Here is a 12562-nt window from a genome sequence, read left to right as displayed (position 1 = left end):
ACACACACACAGTCACACTCTCACACACAGTCACACTCTCACACACACACAGTCACACTCTCACACACAGTCACACTCTCACACACACACAGTCACACTCTCACACACAGTCACACTCTCACACACACACAGTCACACTCTCACACACACACAGTCACACTCTCATACACACACAGTCACACTCTCATACACACACATTTATTCACACTCTCACACACAGTCACACTCTCATACTCACACATTTAATCACACTCTCATACACACACAGTCACACTCTCACACACACAGTCACACTCTCACACACACAGTCACACTCTCACACACACACACAGTCACACTCTCACACACACAGTCACACTCTCATACACACACATTTATTCACACTCTCTCACACAGTCACACTCTCATACACACACAGTCACACTCTCATACACACACAGTCACACTCTCATACACACACAGTCACACTCTCATACACACACAGTCACACTCTCATACACACACAGTCACACTCTCATACACACACATTTATTCACACTCTCTCACACAGTCACACTCTCATACACACACAGTCACACTCTCATACACACACAGTCACACTCTCATACACACACATTTATTCACACTCTCACACACACACAGTCACACTCTCATACACACACATTTATTCACACTCTCACACACAGTCACACTCTCATACTCACACATTTAATCACACTCTCATACACACACAGTCACACTCTCACACACACACAGTCACACTCTCACACACAGTCACACTCTATACTCACACTTTCACACATTTCTTTGTTTACAATCTCTCCCCCATTCACAAGCACAGCCCTACCCCGCCCACTCTAGCCCTTCCCTCCAATCACAGCACGGAGGGGGGCGGGGGCCTCGTGTCATCCCAGCTTACTGTACTCTGAACATTACCAGCGATTTCATCAACTTATTACTCATCAGTGCGATCTTCCCATAGAGGAACCCGGGGGAGCGGACAGGTAAGATCGGGGATCCCATCTATTGTATGGGGGGGAGGGGGAGGGGGGGGGGGGTGTCACCGGGGGAGAAGGGATCACAGAGATCCCTACAGGACATGCCCGGACTCATCCACAGCACATGGGATCCTCGGTGTCCCGCTGAGGGTAACATTGTATCATCCATGGATCGCTTCACACCTGATTCTATCTTCTTCTAGTGTTGTGCTGCCAGAATTATAGAGCCGTGTATATTATTATGTAAATATTTACATTACTGGATGTCGGATCTAATTATAACTCCTTCTATTCCTCATATATAGAGAGATTATTAATTACGTGTTACATTATTGTATTGTCAGATATATATATATATATTCCTGTATTGTCGGGTATACATATATATATATATTCCTGTATTGTCAGATATATATATATATATATATATATATATTCCTGTATTGTCGGGTATACATATATATATATATTCCTGTATTGTCGGGTATACATATATATATATATTCCTGTATTGTCAGATATATATATATATATATTCCTGTATTGTCGGGTATACATATATATATATATTCCTGTATTGTCAGATATATATATATATATATTCCTGTATTGTCGGGTATACATATATATATATATTCCTGTATTGTCGGGTATACATATATATATATTCCTGTATTGTCGGGTATACATATATATATATTCCTGTATTGTCGGATTAGATTGGTAATCGGATGGATGACTTGTTGCACAGTAGGGATCAGTAGGATGAGGATGAGGAAGGTCCCCTGTATGGGTCACCCTGTGATGTGGATCCCTAGGCCGGGTATTTTTAGGCAGTGTGGGCGGAGGGGACGGGCGGCTGCGGAGACATGTGCTGCGAACAAGTCGGGACTTGTAGGACCGTCCCCCTCCACTCCGGGATATTAATACTGGGAGCCCGGGGGTGGACGGACAAGAGATATGTGACTACTGCGGGGGCTCCATAGACAGGAGACATTCCCTTCACCCCCCCCCCCCCCCCATTATGTACTAAGAGGAAAGTGACTGGGACTGGGGAGGATGGATTCTGCCAATGTTCATGTCTCCTTCTTATAATACTTTTCCAACTGGACTCACTTACTGAAACTCACCATACACTATACAATCTCTTTTACATCTATTATCAGCTATGTAGTACAGGGGGCTCCACACTTTTAGTACAAATGTATTTTTTTCAAATATTCAGGGGATGACAAAAATGAGATTCCTCTCAACCATCAGAGCCCTCCATACATCAAGGTCCCCGTTAGAGCCCCCCGACATCAGGGTCCCCATTACATCAGGGTCCCCATTACATCAGAGTCCCCATTACATCAGAGTCCCCATCAGAGTCCCCATTGCATCAGGGTCTAAGGCTCTATGTACACGGAACGTTGTTCAAAGTCCCTTTGAATGCTGGAATTTTTAGGACGTTTGAAACATCCGTTAGGTCGCGTTTGCACCCGCGTTTAGCGGCATTTGCGGGCGTTTGCGTTTAGAACCGTTCCTAGAGGTCAAAAAAATTATTCCCCTTTAAAATGGAAAAACGCAAACACTAAACGCGGGTCATCGCGTTCGGACGCGTTCAGACGCGTTTGTGCGTTTGAAACGCCGGGAAACACACGTTCGAACGCAAATAATTGCGTTCTAAAAAAAGTCTCTGAACGCAACTGCCTGCAAATGACTGTAAATGACCCTGTGTACATGGACAGAGAAGATAACATGGAGCTGCGTTCAGGGGCTTCTGAAAAAAACGCCCAACTGCTCCTAAACGGCCATTTCCAACGTCCCGTGTACATGGAGCCATAATCACAGCCCCCCCTTACATCAGGGTTCCCATCAGAGTCCCCATCACATCAGGGTCTCCATCAGAACCCCCTATTACATCAAGTTCCCTATTAAAGCCCCCCCCCTTACTTTAGGGTCTCCATCAGAGCCCCCTTTACATCAGGGTCTCCATCAGAGCCCTTCGTACATCAGGGTCTCCATCAGAGCCCCCTATTACATCAGGGCCTCCATCAGCGTTCCCCCCATTACATCAGGGTCTCCATCAAAGCCCCCTGTAAATCAGGATCTCCAACATAGCCCCCCATACATCAGGGTCCCCATCAGAGACCCCCCATGCATCAGGGTCTTCATCAGAGCCCCCTATACATCAGGGTCTCCATCAGAGCCCTTCGTACATCAGGGTCTCCATCAGAGCCCCCTATTACATCAGGGCCTCCATCAGCGTTCCCCCCATTACATCAGGGTCTCCATCAAAGCCCCCTGTAAATCAGGATCTCCAACATAGCCCCCCATACATCAGGGTCCCCATCAGAGACCCCCCATGCATCAGGGTCTTCATCAGCGCCCCCTATACATCAGGGTCTTCATCAGAGCTCCCCATACATCAAGGTGTCCATTAGAGCCCCCCGTACATCAGGGTCTTCATCAGAGCCGCCCATACCAGTGGCAGCTGGTGCTCAAAAGTTTGGGGGGGGGGGCGCAAAAAGAAAAATGTAATAGGTATTGCTTCGCGGCAAAAAAACGTGGTAAAAATTGCGTGACTTTGAGGTAATGGTACAGACATGGCACAGGTGATGGTACAGGCATGGCACAGATGATGGTATAGGCATGGCACAGGTGATGGTATAGGCATGGCACAGGTGATGGTACAGGCATGTCACAGGTCATGTACAGGAGATGGTATAGGCATGGCACAGGTCATGGTAAGGGCATAGCACAGGTGATGGTACAGGCATGTCACAGGTGATGGTATAGGCATGTCACAGGTGATGGTATAGGCATGTCACAGGTCATGGTAAGGGCATGTCACAGGTCATGGCACAGGTCATGACACAGGCATGGTACAGGCATGGCACAGGTCATGGTACAGGCATGTCACAGGTGATTACAGGCATGTCACAGGTCATGGCACAGGTCATGACACAGGCATGGCACAGGTCATGGTAAGGGCATGGCACAGGTGATGGTACAGGCATGTCACAGGTCATGGTAAGGACATGTCACAGGTAATGGCACAGTTCATGACACAGGCATGTCACAGGTCATGGCAAAGGCATGGCACAGGTCATGGTAAGGGCATAGCACAGGTCATGGTAAGGTCATGGGAAGGGCATGGTACAGGCATGGCACAGGTCATGGTACAGGCATGGCACAGGTCATGGTAAGGGCATGGCACAGGTCATGGGAAGGGCATGGCACAGGTGATGGTATAGGCATGTCTCAGGTCATGGTAAGGGCATGTCACAGGTCATGGCACAGGTCATGGTACAGGCATGTCACAGGTCACGACACAGGTCATGGCACAGGTCATGGTACAGGCATGGCACAGGGCATGGTAAGGGCATGGCACAGGTCATGGTAAGGGCATGGCACAGGTCATGGTACAGTCATGTCACAGGTCATGGTAAGGGCATGTCACATGTCATAGTAAGGGCATGTCACAGGTGATGGTAAGGGCATGGCACAGGTCATGGTACATACATGTCACAGGTCATGGTATAGGCATGTCACAGGTCATGGTAAGGGCATGTCACAGGTCATGTCCCAGGTCATGTCACAGGTCATGTCACAGGTGATGGTATAGGCATGTCACAGGTGATGGTAAGGGCATGGCACAGGTCATGGTACATGCATGTCACAGGTGATGGTATAGGCATGTCACAGGTCATGGTAAGGGCATGGCACAGGTCATGGTACAGGCATGTCACAGGTCATGGTACAGGCATGTCACAGGTCACGGTAAGGGCATGGCACAGGTCATGGTACATGCATGTCACAGGTGATGGTATAGGCATGTCACAGGTCATGGTAAGGGCATGTCACAGGTCATGTCACAGTCATGTCACAGTCATGTCACAGGTCAGGTCACAGGTCATGGCATCGCGCTACTGCGTCTTCAATCACTTACCTGCTCTCCTGGGCTGCCTGCGAGACGTCCACGGCGCGCTGCTCCTCTCCTTGAGTCCTCTTCTTCCTTCTTCTGATGGAGGCGGGAACCGGTCCGGCGGGAAGGTGACGGAGATCGGGCGGTGAGTGAGACATCCACGGCGCTGCTCCTCTCCTCGAGAGTCCTCTTCTTCCTTCTTCTGTTCTGACGGCGGCGGGCAGGCAAACCACCTCTCTCTGGCAGATCGTCATGCTACACCGGTCCGGCGGGAAGGAGATCGGGCGGTGACGGTGAGTGACTGACGCACGCACTCACCGGCACCACCCCCAACTACGTCAGCAGGGTCAGGATGTCCTGAATGATGATTGGTCCAGGCTGGAGTCTGGACCAATCACAGCCAGGACATCACAAAAGTAGGGAGTGTCGGGGCGCATTGCTCTGCGCCCCGGTGACCCCCAGAAGGCCGCCAATCGGCGCCTCTGCCCTCCGCACATGGGGTGGAAAACCCCACCCCCCCCCATAGCCACCACTAAGTCCGGCGCCCCTAGTGGGCTAAAAATTACATTTTTTTTTAATCTTTTTTTTTTTCTTTTTTCAATCTTTTTTTTTTTCTTTTTTTTTTTGGTGGGAGCGGCGCCCCTACGCCCCCTATAGACAGGCTGCCACTGGCCCATACATCAGGATCTTCATTAGCCCCCCGTACATCAGGGTCTTCATCAGAGGCCCCATACATCAGGGTGTCCATTAGAGCCCCCGTACATCAGGGTCTTCATCAGAGCCCCCCATACATTATGGTCTCCATTAGAGCCCCCCCCCCCCGTAAATCAGGGTCTCCATCAGAGCCCCCCCCCCCACTATGGAGAGGGGAGGCGGAAGAAAGGAGGGACGCTATGGAGAGGGGAGGTGGAGGAGAGGGGGGACACTATAGAGAGGGGAGGCGGAGGAAAGGAGGGACACTATGGAGAGGGAAAGCGGAGGAGAGGAGTCACACTTTGGAGAGGGGAGGCAGAGGAGAGGAAGGACACTATAGAGAGGGGAGGCGGAGAAGAGGAGGGACACTATGGAGAGGGGAGGTGGAGGAGAGGAGGGACACTATGGAGAGGGGAGGCGGAGGAAAGGAGGGAAACTATGGAGAGGGGAGGCGGAGGAAAGGAGGGGCACTATGGAGAGGGGAGGCCGAAGAAAGAGGGACACTATGGAAATGGGAGGCGGAGGAGAAAAGGGACACTATGAAAAGGGGAGGCGGAGGAGAGGAGGGACACTATGGAGAGGGGAGGCCGAAGAAAGGAGGGACACTATGGAGAGGGGAGGTGGAAAAGAGGAGGGACAGCATGGAGAGGGGGAGGCAGAGGAGAAGAGGGAAACTATGGAAAGGGGAGGTGGAGGAGAGAAGGGACACTATGGAAAGGGGAGGCAGAGGAGAGAAGGGACGCTATGGAGAGGGGAGGTGGAGGAGAGGAGGGAGACTATGGAGAAGAGGGACACTATGGAGAGGGAAGGCAGAGGAGAGGAGCGACACTATGGAAGAGGCAAGGTGGAGAAGAGGAGTGATACTATAGAGAGGGAAGGCGGAGGAGAGGAGTGACAATTATAGAGTGAGACATTAGCAAGTTGTGTTAGGGTGCCATTTAGAATTAATGGCACCTCCACACTTCTACAAAAGGGATGCATGTTTTTTGTGTGTGCCCATGTGGCACAAAGGAGAACGTAGCTTTACTCCCCCCATTTTCAGGTATATCTTGGCTGAGTACATTAGTACAGTCTTTCTTTCTGGTGTGCCGCCAGAGGTCCTCAGGTGTGCCGCGGGATCATGGGAGAGAAGGGCGGTCAGATGAGCCCAATCTTCCGATCCCCTGCCAAACTGTACATCGGCACTGTGAGGAAGCTCCGTCCGCCTCAGCAAAGTGAGGGTAAAGGGAGGGGGGAGTGTGTTGTGCTCTCTGCTCCCCCCTACAGTGCAGTAACTGGCTGAATGAGGAAAGGTACTGTGCTAAAACATTTTAAAAGGGCTTTATACGTATGTGTGTGTATATATGAGTACGTGTGTGTATATGTGTACATATGGGTATACATGTGTTCGTGTCTGTGTGTGTGTCTACATATGTGTCTGTATGTGTGTACATACTGTATGTGTCTGTATGTGTGTACATACTGTATGTGTCTGTATGTGTGTACATACTGTATGTGTCTGTATGTGTGTACATACTGTATGTGTCTGTATGTGTGTACATATGTGTCTGTATGTGTGTACATACTGTATGTGTCTGTATGTGTGTACATACTGTATGTGTCTGTATGTGTGTACATATGTGTCTGTGTGTGTGTCTACATATGTGTCTGTATGTGTGTACATACTGTATGTGTCTGTATGTGTGTACATACTGTATGTGTCTGTATGTGTGTACATATGTGTCTGTATGTGTGTACATACTGTATGTGTCTACTTTGTGTGTGTACATGTCTGTATGTGTATGTGTTTATTTGTACATGTGTTTCTATATGTGTGTGTGTGTGTGTGTACATGTGTACGTTTCTGTATGTGTGCATATATACATGTGTGTGCATATGTCTGTGTGTGTTTATTTGTATTTGTATTGTGTTTCTATATGTGTGTACATGTGTACTTGTCTGTATGTGTGTGTGCATGTGTCTGTGTGTATAAGTATGTTACTTTTAATCCTGACCCTACTCGCAGAAATGCAGGGAAAGAAGTCCCTGGCCGCACCAAAAGCACCCAACATTTGCCAATGGCACCCCTAAACATCAGACAGCGTTTGTCTTTGTGTCAGGAACGAACGCGATTTTGTGCATGTTCCGCGACATACAGTAACGTGAACCAAGCCTTGGACAGGGGTGCCTCAAGACTGGAAACACTTTTCAAGGGCGCCCGACTGGAAAAAGGTTGAGAAACACTGCATTAGTATACAGACAGGGATGAAGCAACACACGGTAGGCTAGTTGTTACTAGTGAGTTTTCTGGTAACAGTCATGGATTGCGCTCGGTGTTACATTCCATCATTTAGGTGTGCAGTATAAATAAACAATCTTCAGTTTAAAATGTATATATAAGACCTATATGCCTGTGAAAACCTTGGAATTAAACTCGACATGTCATTACAAGCCAGTACTTCACCTAAGACTCAGGTAGGCTGTAACATGTTAATGTAACTTCAAAAGTCTTTTTTAATTTTTATAAATCTGCAGCTTTCATTAAAGCTGAAGTCTAGTTAAAAACATTATTTCTCCCTTTGCAGCTATAGTTACCTGTAATAAAATATGTCCCACAGTGTGCAGGCAGCTTAAATCTGCACTGCAGGCCTGCCCTGTCCTCTTCCTGCCGCTGAACTTCTGGCACGGTGGGGGTTAATAGCTTTGGGTTTCCACAATTCTCATTGGAGGAGAGCGCAGGATGGGGCGTGTCCCCTTCAGATAATCTTTAGCCACATGCCAACCGCATGGCTGGGATTATGGGTGAAGCTATCAGCTATGACCACTGGAAAATTTATTTTAGTTGGCGGCTGACTTTCTCTTGAAAGCATTCTGAGTGGCTCATGAGCCGCTGGAATGCTTTCAAAACATACGTCCCCTCCTGCTGCTCGCCGGTGTCTCTCGGGCTTACTGTTTTTGCTGGCTCGCCTAACAAACGATCAGACGGTGCCGCTGGATCGCTTTCAGAACATACGTCCCCTCCTGCTGCTCGCCGGTGTCTCTCGGGCTTACTGTTTTTGCTGGCTCGCCTAACAAACGATCAGACGGTGCCACCGGTTGGTCACAGAGGAGATCAAAGAGTAGATCGGCTTTGACTGCCTCTATGGCCTTGGAGGCCCAGAGAGACGTCATGCTGTTTTTTCCAGTCCAGGTTGGTAGTACATTTTTTTTTTTTAAAGCAAAAGATAACATTTTTTATTTTTATTTTTTTTCATTTGATCTTTTGCTTTTTAGTCCCGGTTCACACTGAGGCGACCTGTGAGGCGACCTGGTCGCCTCACAGGTCGCCTCCCATAGGGAAGCTGCGGACCCGTTCTAATAGGAGCGACACAAGTCGCTCCGACTTAGAAAAAGGGTCCGGAGCTTCTTTGGGGCGACCTGGAGGCGACCGCCATAGACTTCAATGTTATGAGGTCGCGGTGCGAAGTAGCGTCGCTCGTATGTGAACGGGCACTAAAAGGTAAAAAGAGATTTGGGGTCTTTTTGACCCCAAATCTCTCCATAAAGAGGACCTATCATCCTTATTTATTTTACAAGGCGATGTTTACATTCCTTGTAATAGGAATAAAATTACTAAAAAAGCAAAAAAATAAAAAGCAAAATAAATAAGAAAAAAATATATAAAGCACTCCCATCCCTCCATGCTCGCACGCAGAAGTGAACGCATACGCAAGTCGTGCACGCATCTGTACACGGTATTCACACCACACATGTGAGGTATCACCGGGAATGTTATAGCGAGAACAACAATTCTAGTGCTAGACCTTCTCTATAACTCTAAACAGGTAACCTGTTTGGGCGTTTTAAATTATTACTATTATATAGGATTTTTATAGTGCCCACAGTTTACGCAGCGCTTTACAAGTTGAGGGTAGACAGTACAAATACAATACACTTTAATACAGTAGGAATCAGAGGGCCCTGCTCGTTAGAGGAGATTTTTAAGTACTGTAGTTGGGTTGGGTATATATTTTTTTTTTAATTCATTAAATCTTATTTTTTCACGAAAAATTTCCTTTGAAAAACCGCTGTGCAAATACCGTGTGACATATAAAAATCACAAGGATCACCATTTTATTCCCTAGGGTCTCTACTAAAAAAAAAATATATAATGTTTGGGGGTTATTAGTCATTTTGTAGAAAAAAAATACTGATTTAACCACTTAAGCCCCGGAAGATTTTACCCCCTTCCTGACCAGGGGGTATTTTGCGATTCGGCACTGTGTGACTTTAACGGACAATTGCGCGGTCGTGCGACGCTGTACCCAAATTAATTTGACGTCCTTTTTTTCCCACAAACAGAGCTTTCTTTTGGTGGTATTTGATCACCTGTGCATTTTTTGATCATGCGCTATAAACAAAAAAAAGAGCGTCAATTTTGCAAAAATAACAATATTTTTCAAATTTTTTTTATATGAAATTCCCCCCCCCCCCCAAAAAAAATGTAAAAATTAAATAAACATTTTAGGCCAATTTGTTTTCTGCTACATATGTTTGGTATAAAAAATCGCAAAAAGTGTATTTTGATTGGTTTGCGCAAAAGTTATTGTGTTTACTAACAAAGGGAAAGATTTTTGTCATTTTTATTGTTTTTTTTTTAACGAGTAATGGCGGCGATCTGTAAATTTTTTTTCGAGACTGCGACATTGCGGCGGACAGATCGGACCCTTGACTGACATTTTTGACACTTTTGGGGTTACCAGTGACATTACTACAGTAATCAGTGCTATACATATGCACTGTTACTGTAAAAATGACACTGGGAGGAAAGGGGTTAACTTTATTGGAGGGAGGGGTTAAGTGTGTCCCTAAGGGCGTGCTTCTTACTGTCATTGGATGTGGCTGTGTGTGTAGCAGCACAGATCAACGGTCCTACATAGCAGGACCAAGTGATCTGTGCTTTTACACAGGGGAGAATGACAGGCGGCTTTGTTTACATTAGCCGCCTGCCTTTCTCCCTCTCTACCCGATGATCGCGAGTGACCGGCGGACATCGGGTCCGCCGGTCACACGCGCCGGCTTCTTCGGGTACGAGCGGGGGCGGGAGCGCACCTCCGGCGGCGCGCGCTCACCCCCTATTCGCTCCCAGGCTAGTGACGTACCGGTACGTCACTTTGCCTGGGAGGGGTTGACCGCCACCGTATATAGTCGGTCGGCGGTCGGCAAGTAGTTAAGCTTGTAAACAAAGTTCCAGAAAAGGCCTGGTCTTCAAGTGGTTAATGCAGCTAAGCCTGGAGACCCAATGCTTTTATCCCAAACAGCACGGAAAATTTAGCTGCAGGAAGAGGACAGGGCAGTCCTGCATTGAAGATTTTTACAGAATCCAGTCGCCTGCACAGCGTGGGACATACTTCATTACATGTAACTAAAGCGTTTTTTTAGCTAAACTTCAACATTTAAAACTCCTTGTGTTCCTCAAACCATTTGTGAGTTCATCAGACCAGGCAACCTACTTCCATTGCTCTATGGTCCAGTTGTAATGCTCAGGTGTCCATTGTAGGTGCTTCTGGCTGTGGACACAGGTCAGCATGGTCACCCTGACCGGTCTGCGGCTACACAGCCCCATACACAACAAACTTCAATGTTGTGTGTCATGCACCTTTCTATAGGAACCAGCAATAACTTTTCCAGCAATTTGAGCTACAGTAGCTCTTCTATTGGATCAGAATACACCGGCCAGCCTTTGCTCCCCAGGTGCATCAATGAGCCTTGGCCACCCAAGACCCTGTTGCCATTTCCCCAATTTTCCTTCAATGGACCACTTTTGGTCAGTTCTGACCACTGCAGACCGGGAACATCGCACAAGAGCTGCAGTTTTGGAGTTGCTCTGGAACAGTCATTCAGCCATTACAACTTCACTCAGATCGTTAGGCCAGCCAAAGATGGAGCAATTTTCTTAAGACAATTGCTCGATTCCCCCATCAACACTGACCGTGTTGATGGGGCAATCCCTTCCGTGGAGACATTGGGTTCTATAATAGCAATAGCAATAATCACATGAAAAATCCGACAGGCTGGTTGCATCCAAGTTGATCGATCGACCAACTAGGGCATATGTGTGCACAGCCTATTGCAATATGGTGTACACCCTAAAGCTCAAACACGTGTGTGTGTGTCTACATATATATGACCCTTGAACATTGATCTCCCTACTGGCACAGTGAAAGAGAAGTGCGTAAACACTTCTCTTATGGCAGAGCCAGTAAGAGAGGCAGCTTTCCCATCTTCCTGCCGGCACACAGAGCGATAATGCTAATGCTTATGGGGTGATTAGGGTGTGACCAGGCACACCCTGTGCGCATGTCTTTGAGCTTGAGTACAATCAGCCTGCCCCATATACGGTTCGAATCTCAGCCGGTCCCTGCTGAACTGGCCAAGATTCGAACAGTCTGTTGGATTTACACTTGTCCGTTTTTCTGCTTTCAACACATCAACTTCAGGGACAACATGTTCACTTTCTGCCTAATATCCTAATACAGTAAATCCCACCCACTTTCAGGAGCTATTGTTACAAGATAATCAGTTATTCACTTTATCCATGAGTGGTCATAATATTTTGGCTGATTGGCATGTGTGCATATATAGCTATATACAGTATCTCACAAAAGTGAGTACACCCCTCACATTTTTGTAAATTTTTTATTATATCTTTTCATGTGACAACACTGAAGAAATGACCCTTTGCTACAATGTAAAGTAGTGAGTGTACAGCTTGTATAACAGTGTCAATTTTCTGTCCCATCAAAATAACTCAACACACAGCCACTCATGTCTAAACTGCTAGCAACAAAAGTGAGTACACCCCTAAGTGAAAATGTCAAAATTGGGTCCATAGTGTCAATATTTTGTGTGGCCACCATTATTTTCCAGAACTGCCTTAACCCTCTTGGGCATGGAGTTCTCACCAGAGCTTCACAGCTTGCCACTGGAGTCCTCTTCCACT

General features: G+C 47.2%; 1 protein-coding gene across 1 annotated transcript in view; it reads left to right on the top strand.

Moving 5' to 3' along the window:
* Positions 1-974: 974 nt before the first annotated feature.
* The window catches only part of EDA2R (ectodysplasin A2 receptor), a 67485-nt gene continuing 55897 nt past the window's right edge, over positions 975-12562 (top strand). Inside the window, exon 1 of the mRNA XM_082264567.1 lies at positions 975-1004. The gene's annotated coding sequence lies outside the window, so the exon portion shown is untranslated. The remainder of the gene's footprint in view (positions 1005-12562) is intronic.

This window comes from Pelophylax lessonae, assembly GCF_965119305.1.
Source record: "Pelophylax lessonae genome assembly, chromosome: 7".
NCBI classification, from domain to species: Eukaryota; Metazoa; Chordata; class Amphibia; order Anura; family Ranidae; genus Pelophylax; species Pelophylax lessonae.
The sequence above is the reverse complement of the archived record's forward strand: the minus strand, read 5'-3'. Positions and strand labels throughout refer to the sequence as shown.